This window comes from Condylura cristata, unplaced genomic scaffold (assembly GCF_000260355.1).
Source record: "Condylura cristata isolate star-nosed mole 26May11 unplaced genomic scaffold, ConCri1.0 scaffold00009, whole genome shotgun sequence".
Classification (NCBI taxonomy): domain Eukaryota; kingdom Metazoa; phylum Chordata; class Mammalia; order Eulipotyphla; family Talpidae; genus Condylura; species Condylura cristata.
In genome coordinates, this window is record NW_004567110.1 from 31,218,642 (window position 1) to 31,235,685 (window position 17,044).

The following is a 17,044-nucleotide window of genomic DNA, read 5'->3' on the forward strand; positions in this document are numbered from 1 at the left end:
AGAAGACAGAAGCTATATGACCCCAAAATCATTTATTTATTTATCCATTTATTTTATTTATTTATTTTTCAGAAAAAGTAGTTGGACACTATTGGAACTATGTTTTTTATAGCAAACTACTTCCTTTGTCATAATGGAAATGATAAATTCATAGCTATTAGAATAAACTTATTATCTGCATGTAGATTCAAACACTCAATTCAGAAGGTCAAATTTATAATACAAGAATAAAAACCATCAACTTGACCTGAGTTTTCCTTGCTGTCAAGGTTGGTCCTTTCATATGGCTTTATTATCAACTAGAGTAGAGAATTCCAATGCTGGAAACTCCTGCCAACTCTTTTTTCACCAATATTTATGTTTTCCTGTAGTGTCAACAGAGACATCCATTTGCAAAGTGGAAGAAACATGACACTGACCACTGACTTGAGACAGCCATGGGTTTGATTCTGCTCTTACTACTGCCTGGTTGAGCAGCTCTGGGCAAATCACTTTACCTGTTTAAGACTTTGCTCACTTGTGGAAAGAGTACAGTGCTGTTCCTGGCTGTGTTCTTGTGAGAATGAAATAGCATATGCAAAATGCTTAATACAGAGCCTGCTGGGATTAGAGACTCATTTTGCATGAATAATAGCAATTGGTTCAGAAATGCTTCCCTGACTCCTCTCCCTTGTTGATGTTGCAGCTTGATGAAGAGGCATCTGCTTTCCTACAGTGCACATGCTGTCTGTTCCCTGACTTATCACCATGACTTTGGTTGCTAAACCAGCACTATTGCATCTGTGCCCTCTCAATGTTAGACAGGTCTGTTCAAAATCAGCTGGGTCCACACATTTGATGGCCACACAATAGAGTTGGCTTCAGAATGTGGCATCTCTGCTTTTGTTGCCTGGATATGGTCTGTTCATTGTCTCCAACTGCAACCTTTTGCAATGGGCTCCCCTTATGTGCAAAAGCATGAAGTAGCATGAATCCTTTGTGTAGAGTACATTTTCCTCTTCTTCTATACACTGTTTTGGTGCTCACAAGTGTTATAATGATAGTGAAGATATGGAGGCTGGAAATTTAACTGTCTTTTTGGTAGACTTGAGATTGAATATGGAAATAGAAATCTGTTTCTTCCAAGTAAATCAATGTTTAGTCACAAATCTGACCTTTCTTTGTCTAAGAGGTTAGACTTAGGGGAAAGTCATTCCAACTATATGATATAAAATATGATAGGATGTTATATATTAGTTGATCATCCTCATTTATAAGATTCCATATTTGTGAATTTACCTAGTTACTAAAATGTATGCATCACTTCCAATCAATACCTCCACTGTTTTTGCAGTTATTTATACATGTAAAACATTAGAATCTCTTCTACGTACAAGCTCCCAGCTGAGTTAGAACTTGTCTTACTCTCATACTGAAGTGAGTAGAAGATAGAGATGATGGGGGCAGTGCTGTGTAGTCCAAGAAACTCCAAGTCTGGGGCTAGTTGCACCAGACTTGAATCACAACTATGATACCTATTAGTGGTGTGACTTCACACAAGTAACTCAACATTTCTGAGATTTGGTTTCTCCTTATTAAAAAAAAATAAAATAGAAGCTACCAATCTTAATATTTAAGATTATGATCTGTATGAAATATCTATCAACTATCTATCTATCTATCTATCTATCTATCTATCTATCTATCTATCTATCTATCTATCTATCTATCTATCTATCTATATCTTATCTCCTAGGAACAATCATTCAGTGTTCCCCAAATCATTAAATCAGTGTTTGCTGATAATTTATAAAAACTTAAGTACCATGGCCCTCCCTGGTGGTGCAGTGGATTAAAGCACAGCACTGAGAAGCTGAAGCCACTTCCGCATGAGTTCGATCCCCGCCCGCCCCAGAGGTGACCACATGGCGCGGCAGACCTCTCCCGCGCCCCACCCACTGCTCCCCTCAGCGGTGTACTTCATCTATCTGCCTGTTCTGCTCCCCACTCTGTCTCTGGTGAAGCCTGTCACTGCCCCTGCACCTCTGGCTTGTACCCCAGTTCTGTATGCATAAATAAATAAATCTTTAAAAAAACCCAAAAACTTAAGTACCATGAATAATGAGAATCAACTGCTTTATGCACTTTGTGTGTGCATGTGTGTGGTGTTCTCCCAGTGATAGAATAGACAGGGAATATTAACTAGACTTTGACTTCAGCTCCATTTCTATCAGGCTTTATTGATCGGTAAACTGAGATAAGTTTACTTTACCTCTGTGCCCCATAATTACCTAACATGTAAAGCTAGGATAAAGGTGTTTGCCCTTTATACAACAAGAGGTTATTTAAGGATAAAATATGTTTAACAAGTAGGAGCTCCCTCAGTAACTTCTAAAATACTGTAATAGTGGGAGGCATCATTTTCTGGCTTCTGTCCAGGCAGCAGGAAAAGTGAAAAATCATAATTTATGGTCACATTCTAAGGATCTAGTCTATGGTGGACTATTCTAATCAGTGTTCATTAATTTGCTGATTTTTTTGTCCCATCATTCAATGAATAGCCATTAAAAACTGATTATGCAGCCAGATCTATTCAATATATAAAAGAGTATAAATTAATAAGCAAGACCTGTATTTCAAGTTGCTTACTATGGAAGGAGGCAGACATCCTACCTAGATTCTAGGGTAGGAACCCTCAGCTTCCATGCTTCCACTAGACTCAAGGTTGTTTCTCCATCTAACTGTGGAAACTCTGATACCTGTGTTAATTATTTCTTTTATGTGACTGTGCGTACACATTCCCTGGGAGTCCATGGAGTCCAGAGAGATTCATTCTCTGTGCTCTTAGACACATTCTTTCATGTCAGAACTACTAACATATGGAAATTCACACATGTCCAGATGACGATTTCTGAGAGTAAATTGCTTCAGTTGAATAAACTCTGTGTATATCAGATGTGTTTTGTGTGAGACATCTTGGACTTTTTGCGTGTTCAATGCCTGGCCACAGGTTCCAGTATAAATAAACCCACTAATGGGATTCTCTTGTGCCAACGTTTAACAACTTCAATTCTCTTGTCTTAGTGAAATCAATTCTTAAATAACTTGTGTGTAAATGAGTAAAAAATTGTTTTAAGAGGTTATCATATGGCAACTATCCTGTCAAGTGGTCTTGATGATATATGTAAAATAGGGAGAAAAACTGCAGACTTCTCTGGAAATTGCTTTGAAACAAGGTCTGAGTGGATAGAAAGACTTTAAAAAACTATAAGAAAAGTTGGTAATTGTTGTATGAGTCAAACACTTCTCTGTGACTAGTATGGTTAAATGGAAATCCTAATTTGGGGATTATCTATGTCACAATATAATGCAGTTGGTTACCATAAAATATACTTCACAGCTCTTAGTTTTGTTTTTTTTCCTAATTGAATTGACATAACAACATTTACATTTGCTTTTTCATTCTTTCATAAGTTCATTACTAAATGAATTAAAAGACCAGAATCTTCAGGGCACTAGCAGAATAAAAATTCTTTCTTTGAAACATGTCTATTGGGTAAATAAAGTAGATGGGCAAATATCATGGGCAGCTAATGATCTAGATTTTTTCTGAGTAGTTTTCAGGATTGTATGTCTACAAAGTTCTGTTAGACTCACTTACTTTTATTGAAAATTTCAAATATTTTTCTCAGTATATAAAAGACAAAAAAAAATCATAGGCAAAGTACAGTTAGGACTTGTGTTTTATACTGTTAACTTTAAGTTAGCATTCCTGGCTTGTGGCACTATGGTGAGAAGTCAAGGAAGGCAAGGAGTATGGCTTTGAACTCAGACTGTCTAGGTCTGAAAGCTGGCTTTGCCCTTTTCCAGCTACATGCCTTTACAGAAGTCACCCAGCTCTTTCTCACCTTGCTTTATTGTCTGAAAAGTGGGCATAGTGGTATTTCTTCATAGGGCACTTCTGGGTATGAAATCAAAGTCCATGAAGCACAAGCACATAGCACAGCTGCTACACCATATTTTTCATTTAAGTACTTGGTAGAGATCAGTAGTTATTCTTGGTGCTGGATAATGAAAGCAGTTTCTTTGATTGTGAGATTGATTTGCTAGCATTTACCTACTTACTAAAATTTATTTGTAACTTCAAATCAATACCGTAGGGCTTTTGCATTTATTCACAACATACGGAGTGTATAAAATTTGAATCTCTCTGGTTATTCTCTGCCAGACATTTTATAGTTCCAATAATATGGCACATAGTGCTTGTTTAGATAGACTGGAGCCCAAGAATTAATTATTTTTAAATCCTGAAAAGCCAGGATAAAACTATAGAATGGATGTATCCGACATTCCATAATGGGAAGGTTACCACTTATAGCTGTATCTCTAAGAGCAAATAGACGCAGCTACAGAAACATAGGAAATGGTGAAACATGGTGAAATGGAAACATAAGGGAAAAAAAAATCTGGTGGAAGTTTCAGTTACACTCATCTATCAAAGAATATATTGATGGTTTCTTAACCTAAGCTTTAATCAGAATCATTTGGGAGGTTTTTAATAATATAGATTTTTGTAATCTCTATTATTTTGACTTGGAATATATTTCTAGAATATAGAATAATTGTAAACTATATAAAATGTAAATGACATAGAATACATTTAAAACATATATGTAGGTTTTATAGATAAGAATATTGTGGAATGTATTTAAAAAAAGCTTCCCCCAACCCAGTCATTTATATGTAGCTAGTTTATTGCCAATGTGTAAGAAGGCTTTGGCATATTGTACAGTAAGTTTGCATTTAACATTGTTCATGATTTCTGCAAATTGTTGCTTTAACTAAAAGGATTATAGTAAAATCAAATTTATCATAGGCTAATTGATATAAGAAAGAGTTAAGTTCTACAGCATATCTCTGGTTATTAAAACACACCACACTTTTCTAAATAAAGACCCACAGCACATCTAATATTGAATAAACTGTAGTCATTCATCATTCATTCATTCACTTATTTATTTCTAACCCGCTTCTGCTAATGCAGGGTCACAGGTGATGGGTCTGTATCCCAGTGGCAGCTCAGGGTACAAGGTGGGACCCAGGGTACACACCCACTCAGACATGGGGAGAACTGCAAATTCCACCGTGGCTCCACTCCAGCCATGATGCAATATTTTTTTTTCCTCATCAATATCATAATAATTAGTTTTCTGCTCAACATTGAATGAAATGACATTTTTTGAGTACCTGCTGCATTTGGTAGTTGAGCTCTAAATGTAAATATTTGGTAGATATTCTGGACCAGGCAGAAGACATCATTTTCTTGAAGATATCCTATGGCCTTTGTGTGCTCCTGGACTGGTGACATCAGAAGTAGAGGAATGAGCCATTACAGTTGATAGTAATTTGTGGGGCGACCTTTTGTTTTGTATGCATCTCTTTAGCTTCAGCTCAGAGCTTAGAAGAAAAGGTGTCACCTCTCACCCTTTAACAACTGTTTCCAGTTTTATAAGTAAAAGCTCCAATACATGTATGATTCATGGGTATAACACCTGGCTTGACAAAACAACAACAAAAATGTCTGGGTAGTTGAAAAACAGAAAAAAAAAAAAAATTCAAACACTAGCACAAACCACCATTGCCCCAGGAAAAAACAGTTTAGTTGGAGTTGTAGACACTGCATTTTGTAACTGAGAATGTGGCCCTTTTATATTGATGACTAGAAAGCCCAGAGCAGTTCATGGCTCACTTGTCGCGCACAGGATGCTCTGCCAGGCATTTTATGTACTCAGCTCACGCTTGGACTCTTGGCATCATTTTTCCTACTCTTATTTATCCTTTGCCATTACTTCTTCAGTTATCTATTTTTTATCCTCTGATACTATATATAGAACAAAGCAAAGTCTTTTTTGGAACAAAGTGGGTTTTGAACATCAAGATAAATAGGTGGTAGACAGTTGGCACAAAAGATCATAAGATGTTATTCTTGCCCTAATCTTTGCCACTTAGTATTCAAAGTCATAGAAACACAGGAAACAAATTGTGATGTAATTTTCTAAGGGCAGGAATGATGGATGATGGTGTGGGCACAACACTACCAAGAATACAGTGTGGGGAGCGGGGAAGCCCCCACTCAGTAAAGGTGCTTATTTTGTGCCAGTTCTGTGATGAACTGGTGATTGCTTTAGACCGGAAGTTACATCCTTACCTCCAAGGAGTTCAAGTCTACAGGGAAGACAAAAACATAAGCAAAGAACTATACTATAATGTGATTCATTCTAAAACTGAGACTATATAAAATGCTATGAAAACACAGATGAGGGGCAATTAATTATGTCTCGGAAAGGAAGTCTCAAGAAGAGAGAGTTACGGAGAGGTGATGACATTTCGGCTTGATCTTGTGCATAACAAATGACTTCCTATAAGGTATTTTCCACCTGTTTTGAATTAACTAAAATGATTAGGTCTGAGAATTTATAAAGGTCATCGCTACTAGAATGGAAAAAGTGGATCATTCTTATAAAATACCCACTTAAAAAGTCTCAGCCTGATTTTTGATGGCTATCAGAATGAATTGATGCTGGAAATCATAAAAAAAGACAGTTTTGAAACTAACATGGAAACTAACGGATGATTAGGATTTGACAAAAATATTGCTAACAAATAATTATATGTAGTTCATTATGTACAATATAAAATAGCTAATTTCCTATTATACTAAGTTGCTTCTTTATTTGTGCTTCACTGACTTTGGCCTAATTGTAGGGTAAGACCATGATTACTGAGATAAATAGGCATACTGCTAGCCCTTTGTGGCAAAATCATGCTATATGTTTTCCAGAGATACTTCATTTTCCCTCTGAGTCCACTCCTAAACTACCCCCACAACCCTTCAGCCTCAGACGATAGCTGCCACCTCCAGAACTGACTTGTGAAAATCTCTCAAGCTCCATCTTTACTATTTCACTTTCTCTTTCATGGGGACCATGGTGTCAGCAGAAAATGGTGTCAGAAGATGGCAAGAACTTGGTTTGGGGGGCACATTTAGAGGTGGGCTCTCTAGGACAGCTGTCTGACTAGGAACATTTGCACTGGACTTTGCTTCAGCAACATATGGGCTATGGAGGGAGGTGGGAAGAAAGAAAAGATATTGTGTTATGCTGGTGATGCATTCCCATTTAGAACTGTTTGTTATAGCCAGTTTTAAACCTTAGTATATCATCTATGAAATTATAGCATATAATTTTATATTGTTTTTATATTTACCTCCTCTAGCTCCACTTAATCTATCCTCATAAGCATATAACACTGTTTGTTTATTGTTACTTTCTAAGTTTTTACTTTTGTATAGATTTTATTATATATAATCTAGAGTGGAATATATTTTTATAAGTAAAAATCCATTCACATATTCACATATGCTCATTTTTTTTTTTAACGGTATCATGTATACCTTCAAAATGCTTTACCATCAACTATCTTGACAACACAGCAACCTGATCCTCTAAACTCTAGTTCACCACTGGTTTCTTTTACCCAATGATTCTCCAAGGCCTGGGAATTCTGTTCTGTGGACTCTCCCAGGGTTTTAATGAATTTCCTTTTGATGCTTGTCCAATGGAACCAGCATTGCTATTTGACATTTTGAATTTCTCATTTCAGTACGTGACCTTGTAGGGTGTTGTTTTGAAGTAATCAAATCTGATCTTAGTCTAGTGAACTTAACCCTTGCCTGTTTTTCTACTAAGGTCATGGTCAATGAAATGCTTCAGCATTTATATAACTCAATATATAATTAAAGCTAGCCCTAAATTAAAAGTCCATCCTCTTTTACTTCTGACCTAATTCAAAATATTTTGTGTAGCCTTATGAATTCAATACACAGTATTTATATTTGTAGCTTCTTGAACTTCTACCAATTAAATATATCGAGTAGTCATTAAATATCAAATACCTGTCTACTCACATAAAGTACAATATTTTCAACTATGTGAATTATACTGTATCGAAATATTTTCAGATATGCTTCACTGAGAGTCATTTAATTTCTTTTTTACTCAGGTACTTTTTGGTGCAAGGATCGTTTTTTTAATAATAGATCTGAATTTATACGAGTTCGTTACTATTTCCAGGACAACCTTGTCACCAACATAAATCATCTCATTTCAGCAGCTCCAGTAAATAATTGGGCCCCTGAGACATTGTTTTCCATCTTCTCTGCAGAGAGCTCCCTACAACCCCTGGGTTCTCCCCTGGGTGCACAGGGTGATGGTGCAGTTGCCTCTGGCCTTTTCATTTATTATTTATTTCATTTATTGCAGGACTCAGAACAAATTGGAATTGGCAAAAAATGGAGAGAGAGGCTGTGGAATGATAATAATGTCTAAGATTTTGTGATTACCAGAAACTGAGGGAGAGCAGGAAGGGAAAAAGAGAACAAGAAAAAAGCAAAATGAAATATTTCAAATCAGGATGCTTTAAAAAAATGTTTGCAATCTTGTGAATTTACCTGTTTTGATAACAAAAGGCTAGTTTAATAAAATTTTTGTTTGTTTGTTTTCCTTTTTATCTGCTAGTCAAAATGCAGCCTTATTGCTAGGAGGCCAGGGGAGTGCTGGGTGTAGGCCAGGAGCTCTATCAGGAAGTTGACAGTCTCACAGTATTGCCTCCCTGGAGCTAAGCTTCTCCCCTTTAAGCCTCAGTTTTTCCGGTAGTAAACACCCATAGATTGATTACATTTCCCAACCCCTAGAGTATAAAAGGGTCAGCTCACTACTAAGTTGTAATAAAGCTTTCGCCTTGGCTTTTGGTTGATGAAATACTTTCCAGTTTGTGCACCAAGATTAATTTGCTGCAGTGGAGTTTAATTACACTTCAGTAGCTTTTATCATACAACTTTCATCTTGGACCAATTCTTCTAAAAACAGGGAGCTTTTAAATAATTTGATACCAGTTGGTGTCAAGTAAGATTTTATTCAAAGGCAGCCTAAAATATTAAAGTGCCTATCTAGCTCAGTAGCCAAGACAGGGTAAATATTTAATAAAGTGTCTCATATCTATCTATCTATCTATCTATCTATCTATCTATCTATCTATCTATCTATCTATCTACCTATCTATTTTCTGTCTTTCCACCTACCTATCTACCTATTCATCATTCATTCATCATCCTTCCATCTATCTGCCATCTTCCAGATTCTTAACATTTGAATGGTCCTAGTGGTCATGGAGGTCAGTGGATTAACTTGGTACCATGGATACAATAACAGATAGGCTATTATTATTTATATTCTTCAGATAAAGAAATCAAAATTCTCTAAAGGTGCAATAATCTGCAGCTAGGATACAGGCCTGTCTGACTACAAAAACCCACTACATGGGTTGCCTTTTAGGTCACATCTCTTTGAAAGCATCAGTTATCTTTTGCTTTGTAACAAACCAACAAAACACTTAAAGGAGCAATAATGATTTCTTTTCTCCTTTGTTACCCAAGGACAAAGGCATGAATCAGAAAAAATATGTTATATATACAGTGCAGTACTACTCAGCTGAAAAAAATAAAAGATGAGTTCTTGCCATTTGTGACAGCATAGGTAGAACTGGAGTGGATAATGCAGTGAAATAAGTCAAAAGAAAGACAAATACTGGATTGTGAGTGAAATACAGAGAAGTAAAAGAAAGGGCCAGACAAAACCAAACTAATTAGCAACTCTCGATATCTGACTGCAAAGCTGAGACAACCAGATGAAGGATAGCTTTTAGGTGGGAGAAGGTCCAAACATGGTGGAGGATTGTTGGGGCTTTGGTGGTGCCCATGTGTGAAAACATACAGTTGTAGAAGTTTGAACTTGTAACTCCTAAAACAAATACAGTGATGTAAATCAACTTTACCTGAGCAGAGATAAATAAGAAAGAAAAAGAAATTTAGGAGTCTTGATTAGACCATTCTCACTCTCAACTCTTATAAAGTGGCAGTCAGATGTTGCTAGAGACTATAATTATCTAAAAAATTGACTGGACCTGGAAGATTTGCTTGCTTCCAACGTGACCTATTCACATGTCAGGTCAATGGGTGCTGCCTGGTGACTGAGCTCTTTCTCCATGTGGGTCTCTCCACAGGACTTTTGAATATCTTTACAACATGGTTGCTGACTTCTTTCATATTGTGTAATTCCAAAAATGAAGACTGAAGCAGCACTACCTTTCATGATCGAATTTAAGGAAGCTAATACACTATTACTCTCATCACATTTTATTGGTCACATAGCCAAGTCAGATTCAATGTGCAGGACTACACACATACTTGAGTATGAATACCAGGAGGCATGATTCATTGGGGCCATCTTGGAGGCTGGTTACATAGCAAAGTACCACTAACTCTCTTTTTTCATAACCACCTCTAGCCTTCTATTAGTTTATATTTACTTGCCATAGATATTCAATAAATAGTTATCTAACCAATTACTCATTCTTTGGGTTGAAGAAAAGTGAAGAAACATCATTTTTTGAACTGTTGCTAGAGGCATGAAATAAAGTTGCCAGGAATCCCTTTTTCTATCTGCCTCAGACACTGTTAACCTTTCTTCCCTACAATCCTATAATCCAGTGATTGTGTAGGAAACCATAAGGCTGCTCTGACTGGATCCATTAGAGACATAGGAATAGGTTTGGCAGATTGGACTTTCTCAATTGATCAGTCATTTTCCTGATGATGTCCTCCAGAGAGCTCTATAGATGCCTTTAGTCCTAGAGACGATCATGAAACAGTCTCTTAGATGCTCTATTTCAGAGACAGCCATGAGTCAATTCTTTAATGTATAAAGAGCTATAAATATCCACATGCATTAATAATGTTGGCTGGTGGATATATAAAGTAGCATATTGAAAAATGCCTCTTTGGGAACAAGGCCATTTTATTTTGTCATCTCTAATTTACTAATATTCTTCACCCTCTTTATTACTTAATGAAGATAAGCCACAGAAGCACTAGTTAGGACAGGAACTGTGTCTTTCCAGAAACTATGCCTGGTGTGATGTTTAAAAATACAATGTTCTTCCAGTCCCTGCTCCTTTCTTGTTCCAAGCATGTCATTGTCAATACTTATATAAATTTTTCATTTCTGGAGCCATTACAATATACAGGCAATAGATTTTTCAATTTTTCAAGTTCCACTGAGTATATTAGCAAAATTATCTGTCTGTCAGCGGGCATGCGGTGACGCCAATAACATCTCTGATTTTGATTGTTCTGAGTCTTTTTATTATTACAGGTCTCCAGTGCACAAAAGACAAAGAATTTATTTGCAAACCCTCTTCCCCACCCTTATCTTCTCTACACTTTCTCTTATATCTCTTATTCTCTTATCTGAGTTGTTAAAAGTATAAATGTTAAAAAAAATCTAAGAATGAATATGTCTATTTCATTGCTAAAATTGTGAGCTTTTAAAAACCATGTTTTAAGATGCTTCATTTTATTAGTAATTTTAATTTCTAATGTTGACACGTACAGAACTTTTCCATATCCTGGGAACACAGTTGGTATGGCGCCACATTCTCACACTGTTTAGTGACAATTCATTCTGAATTCACACACAATTGCCAATGACAGTTTGAACTCTCAATTCTTTTGTAAACATCATAAATTACAAATGGAGTTCATATCTTTAGAATGAATTTTAGAGTTCTGTGTGGCACAACATGTAAGAACCCAGGATGGGGGCAAATTAGGATACAGCAAACATTCTTAATTGAAAGGTGAAGCCTCATGGTCCAAAAATAATAAGTCAGGGTCACAGAATTGTAGATTGGGGTGATGGTTCAGTATCTGCTTCTCAACTCCTCTGATGTTAGAATGCAGAAAGAGAGGAAGTGTGTGAAAACTCATGTCACAAAGATAAACATGGTGAGTGAGCCTAAAATCAACATTTCTGACTTGCCAGCAGAAATTCGCCCCACCCATGGGGATTACAACTGAGATGAAAAAATGCACAAAATGAAGAACAATGTAACACAATTAAAAATATAATAATAATAATAAATCTTTAAAAATAACTAAATTCACCCCAGTGCATTGCATTATTTCAGAATGAACAAGAAGATGAGATTGATTTTTCATGGACCATGTGTTTCTTTATATTTATGTTATTTAAAGTTAGAGACTAAAAAAAGACGTTTTATTTGTTTGTATGTTTGAAATAGCTAGGTCAAGTAACTAGCTGCATAGATAGAGTTCAACAAATGGCTCTTTACTGTGGTTTGTTTGTCCACCCACCAAGCATGATACTGCAACCAATGTCAAAAGCACCTCAATATTACATTACCAGTGTCAAAAGCAGACAAACTTATCAATGGGTTCAAGGTCTCTAACATCTGTAATAGCTTCCAACTGCCACTGTGAACAAATTACCACAATTTAGTGGCCTAAACAATACAACACAAATTTCTGTCACCCTTTTGTTTATTTTTTAAAATCCATACTTTAAAATATTTTTTCTTTTATACATACAAGAACTGGGGCACAGGCCAGAAGTGTGGGTGGTGAGAGGATTCACCAGAGAGTGGGGAACAGAATAGGCAGATCCACTGAAGTACACGGCTGACGTGGAGCAGCGGGTGGGACAATATTGGTCTGCGGCACCATGTGGGTCCCCTCTCAGGCGGGAATTGAACTCCCGCTGCAATGGCTACATCTCAACCCCCTGCACCACCAGGGAATCCCTATGTCTCCCTTTTAAGGTACCCTTATGATTGCATTGGTCCTCTGGATGACCTAGGATGACCCATGTCCTCTGGATGACCCAGGATGACCTCCCCATCACAAGATCTTTTATCATATGTATAAAAGATGTTTTCCAAGAAAAGAAACAAGTTCACATATTCTGGAGTTTGGTGGGGGGAGTTATTATTCTGTTGCAACACCTAAGTTTGATATACATTTAAGAAACTGAGAAAGTATAATGGTAAGAGTCTGGTTTAGAATACACTGGATGTATACAACCCACTATACAACTGGATGACTTTAGAAATAACAATGATAACTCTCAAAGAGTTTGCAAATCAAACAAAAAAATGATGTAATCACCATACACAACACACACTGGATGGATCTTAGTAGTCATCTTCTCCTGTATCTGTGCATCAACTTCATGACATAAGGGTTATTACCTCTAATAAAACTGGGTAGAGCATAAATAACTTTTCCAGAGTCATGGAGAAATCAGTGGCAGAGCAGGAAGTAGAACTGAGATCCCCCTGCCTGCATGGGGCTGGAGGTCCCCACCATGGCGTCCTCCCTTAGATGGGGTTTCAGACATGAATGAGATAACACAGTAAACTTAAATTGAGTGGCACAGTAAACTTAAATTCATAAAGAGAAGACTTGTGATTATTCATATTGCTCTCTTAATTACTATTTCTCCTCTTATATTATAACAAAGGCAGTTTAAGCTGACTGAAGATGAGATGTTTTATTTCTTTCTAACTTATGTTCTTGCAAAATAAATTTCTGTCATTGCTAAAGGGAACAGGGATGTTTGGGAAAAGCAAAGCCCAATAGTATCTTCATTGTTCTGTGGCCTCATTCCTTTTGGCCTAGATGTCAGAATTTATTCTGAAGTAAGAGTAAGGACTGGAACAGCTTACCCTCTGCTAACTTCTTATATCCCAGAAATCCAGTGGTTGTTTTATTTAAATAATCTGAGATAACTAGATCGAAATAGCCAAACTATTTGTAGTTAGCCTAGTTTTGAAGAATAAGAGTATAAAATTGCATTTAACATTAAATTTATATATTTAATTTCCCTTTAATAATTTTGAAGATGGCTCAGACTCATACTGTTTCTCACCACGCCCATCACAACCATATTAATCACCATTGCCCTGATAAAGGCATGAAGGTCAACTTAATAGTTCTTTTTAGTCAGTAGAGTGCCAAATAATCAGCTATTACTTGAAGTCATCATAGGTAGAAATCTGACTTTATTTTCTTAAATTTCACTTCATAAATTTAGAGTAATGTAGTGAGGGTTTTAGCAGTCTATGTTTAAATTTCATTATTAATTGTAAAAAAATAAAAAGGATAACATCTTAAGTGGAAAATGTATAACTCCTTCCCATGCTTCCCCAACCAAATCAAACAGAACATGAAATGAAGAAAAATGCTTCTTTTTCTTAAATTATGGATTGCTTTTTATCATTCCTACAGATGTCTGTGCTAGAATACAAGTCTTTAGTAATTATGATGAGAGAAAGATTTTCAAGGACAGATCTATTTTCAGAGACTCCCACAGAAAGTATATTTGGCTTTTTATTGTTGCTAATTTAAGACTTTTGTGTTTAAGAAGAGTCCAACATCAATATGACACTTCTTAATTTCTATGATCCAGTATCTTTAATAGCACCTAAAAAATTCAGGGCATGAATATAACTGATGAGAAAACATGGCATGAACCATTTTGATAATTAATTATAAATTTACAGATCCAGAATTGCTGGATTAAGAAGTTAAAGAAGACACTCACAGCTTGGAACTCAGATCTCAAACTTGGAGCCAACAGTGTATCATGCGTATTGCCTGAAATACAGTGAAATTTCTTTCTCTCTTAACAAGCTTCCTCCAGTCATAAAATTCCCTTTGCTATGCTTCAACCCAATGTAAAAAGGAGAACATGTTCAGATATTGAAAAACTGTAGGCCATTACCTACTTTATCACTCATATCAAAGACACTGAAAAGATAGCACATGTACAATTGATGGATTATTCTCATCATGAAAGTCTGATGACCCCACTTGGGTTTTCAAACAAGGCATTTAATAACCACTGCCTTGTTAAAAGGTGGAAAATGATCTGGCTGGTGGCCTGATAGGACGAGGCTTTATTGATTTTACTGAGGCCCTTGACTTGGGAGATCACAGGCTTCTTAAGGGCAAACTTAAAAGGAAGCATTAAGATGGATGAGTAATTACCTGTGTGATGGATGTCATTCTGTAAATATCAGGATTGGGTAGCTTCTCCTTTGGGTATCAAGTGATGGGGGAGGGAAAAAACATAGGTAAAGTCTCATTTCCACCACTTTTAGTTCTTTTGCATATTTATGAATTAGCTTTGTTCTGCTAGAAGTACTAGATCTAGGTGATTTTTGAAAATATATAATATATATATATTTTCCATTTAAGTGTTGGAGGAATAGCTCTATTGTTATGGGTGTTAGAAAGGCAAAAGAATGCTTCCAAATATTACGGGAGAAAAAAAGAAATAGCTATCTACGTCGATAACACTAACAGGTAGCTGTGTCTACTGTGTGTGAGTCTCTCTCTGGGGCCTGGGGCTCCCAAAAGATCAGGTTAAGTTTGAGACAATATCAGAAAAAGAGATTTATGGCAGACTGGGGAAGCAGTCGCTGAGGGGGAGGTGGGTGTTGGAGAAGGTGAGTGCCACAATGTGGCCCTCTGAGCAGGCATGAGTGAGCTCTGAAGGGACAGTTTTCTGTGGATTGGGACATGGTAGCCTTAGAAATGGTGGAGTAGATGTTCAGTTTGGCATTTGTCCTCTTTGGACTGCTGTCACTGTAAGTGACTTAACCAAACTCTGATTAGGGTGGAGGAAGAGGTTGTGTTTGCTGGAAACCCACTGAGTTCTTGAACTTGGGAGATTCATGGAATTCCTCTGATGTTAAAACTCTGAGCAGAACAAATCTTTTGACAGAAAAAAAATAGTTTTTCCCTTATCATATCTATTGGATATAGTGGGGAGAATGTGAGTTTTGGAAACAGACAGGGGAGCACCTGAATTCCATTCCAGGCTCCATGTCCAGTCTGTGAGATTGTGGGCGAGTTTTGTAATTTTACAAATCTTACCCTTTTCTTATTTACCTATCATTTATTTATCAAACATCTATTGAGAAAAACTTACATATTGAGTGAGGGAATCACCACACTATGTAATAAAGATCAACAATGATTTCAGCATGATTATTGTCTTCAAAAAGATTTCCAGTTCATTTGTAACAGCCACATATGTTAAAGAAATTAACTACATATTGTAGGTGTTTCATGTACTGGATAGAGGATATAGTGAACAGAGTGATCACATTAAAAAGGAAGTGACTGAACTTTCTGAACAGGAAGTGCTACTGGAAACACTTCAGAGAGGAGACAATGTGGAGGATAAGGTGGTCTTTATAAGCAGTTGGGAGGGTAGACAACAGATACCTGCATAACACAACTTTTTCATTTATATGAACCTGTTGCAAAAACTTTATGATTCAAACTGCCGGGAAAGAAAGAGTATGTCCTCCTTTTAACATCTACATTCATTTTATAGATCATAAGCAATTTTTTAAGTTACCTTCTTGTGGGGCTCCCAGAGCATGTTGTCCCATAGAGTAGAGACTTTCCCAGACCACCTCTGTGAGGACTATTACACCCCGCTTAAACTTCACAAATGAAAGCCTGGCCTCTTCAGCTATTTCTTTTGTAGAAGACACTAAATCCTCCTGCTCATCCACACAGATTGCTCTCCATGCAGTCTTGGTTCTGCTGGCTTCCATTTCATGTGTTAAAGAGCAGTGTTTTAGTGTAACATATAGCAGGACAAATCATTCACCTAAGAGCTCGCTGTGATATGTGAATTATTTGTAAGGTATCATACAGTTTAACTTGATTTACACTAGATGAAAGCATCACAATAGTGTGTGAGCCTAGAAGAGGAGAGGAAATCCCTCATTTTATTTCCTACTTGGAAATAAATTTTTCAAAAGGTCAGATCCAAGAGTGAAATCATGAAGGTGAAGTGCTAAATATATATATATATAAGTTCTGTCATTAAATGGATTAATCATTTTTGTATGCAGAGAAATGGATAGGGGGCTTCTGGGACACATAGAAAACAATCTGCAAAGTATTGTAATGACCTTGTTACAATTACATTTCAGTGAGATGATTTTATACATTAGAGGAATACTTGGGGCATTACATTTCTATCTGAGGAAGTAGTCAACTAGAATGCATTTTTCATTATATGGATTTTTATATATTTGTGTATATTGACTTTTCCCCAGAGAAAAA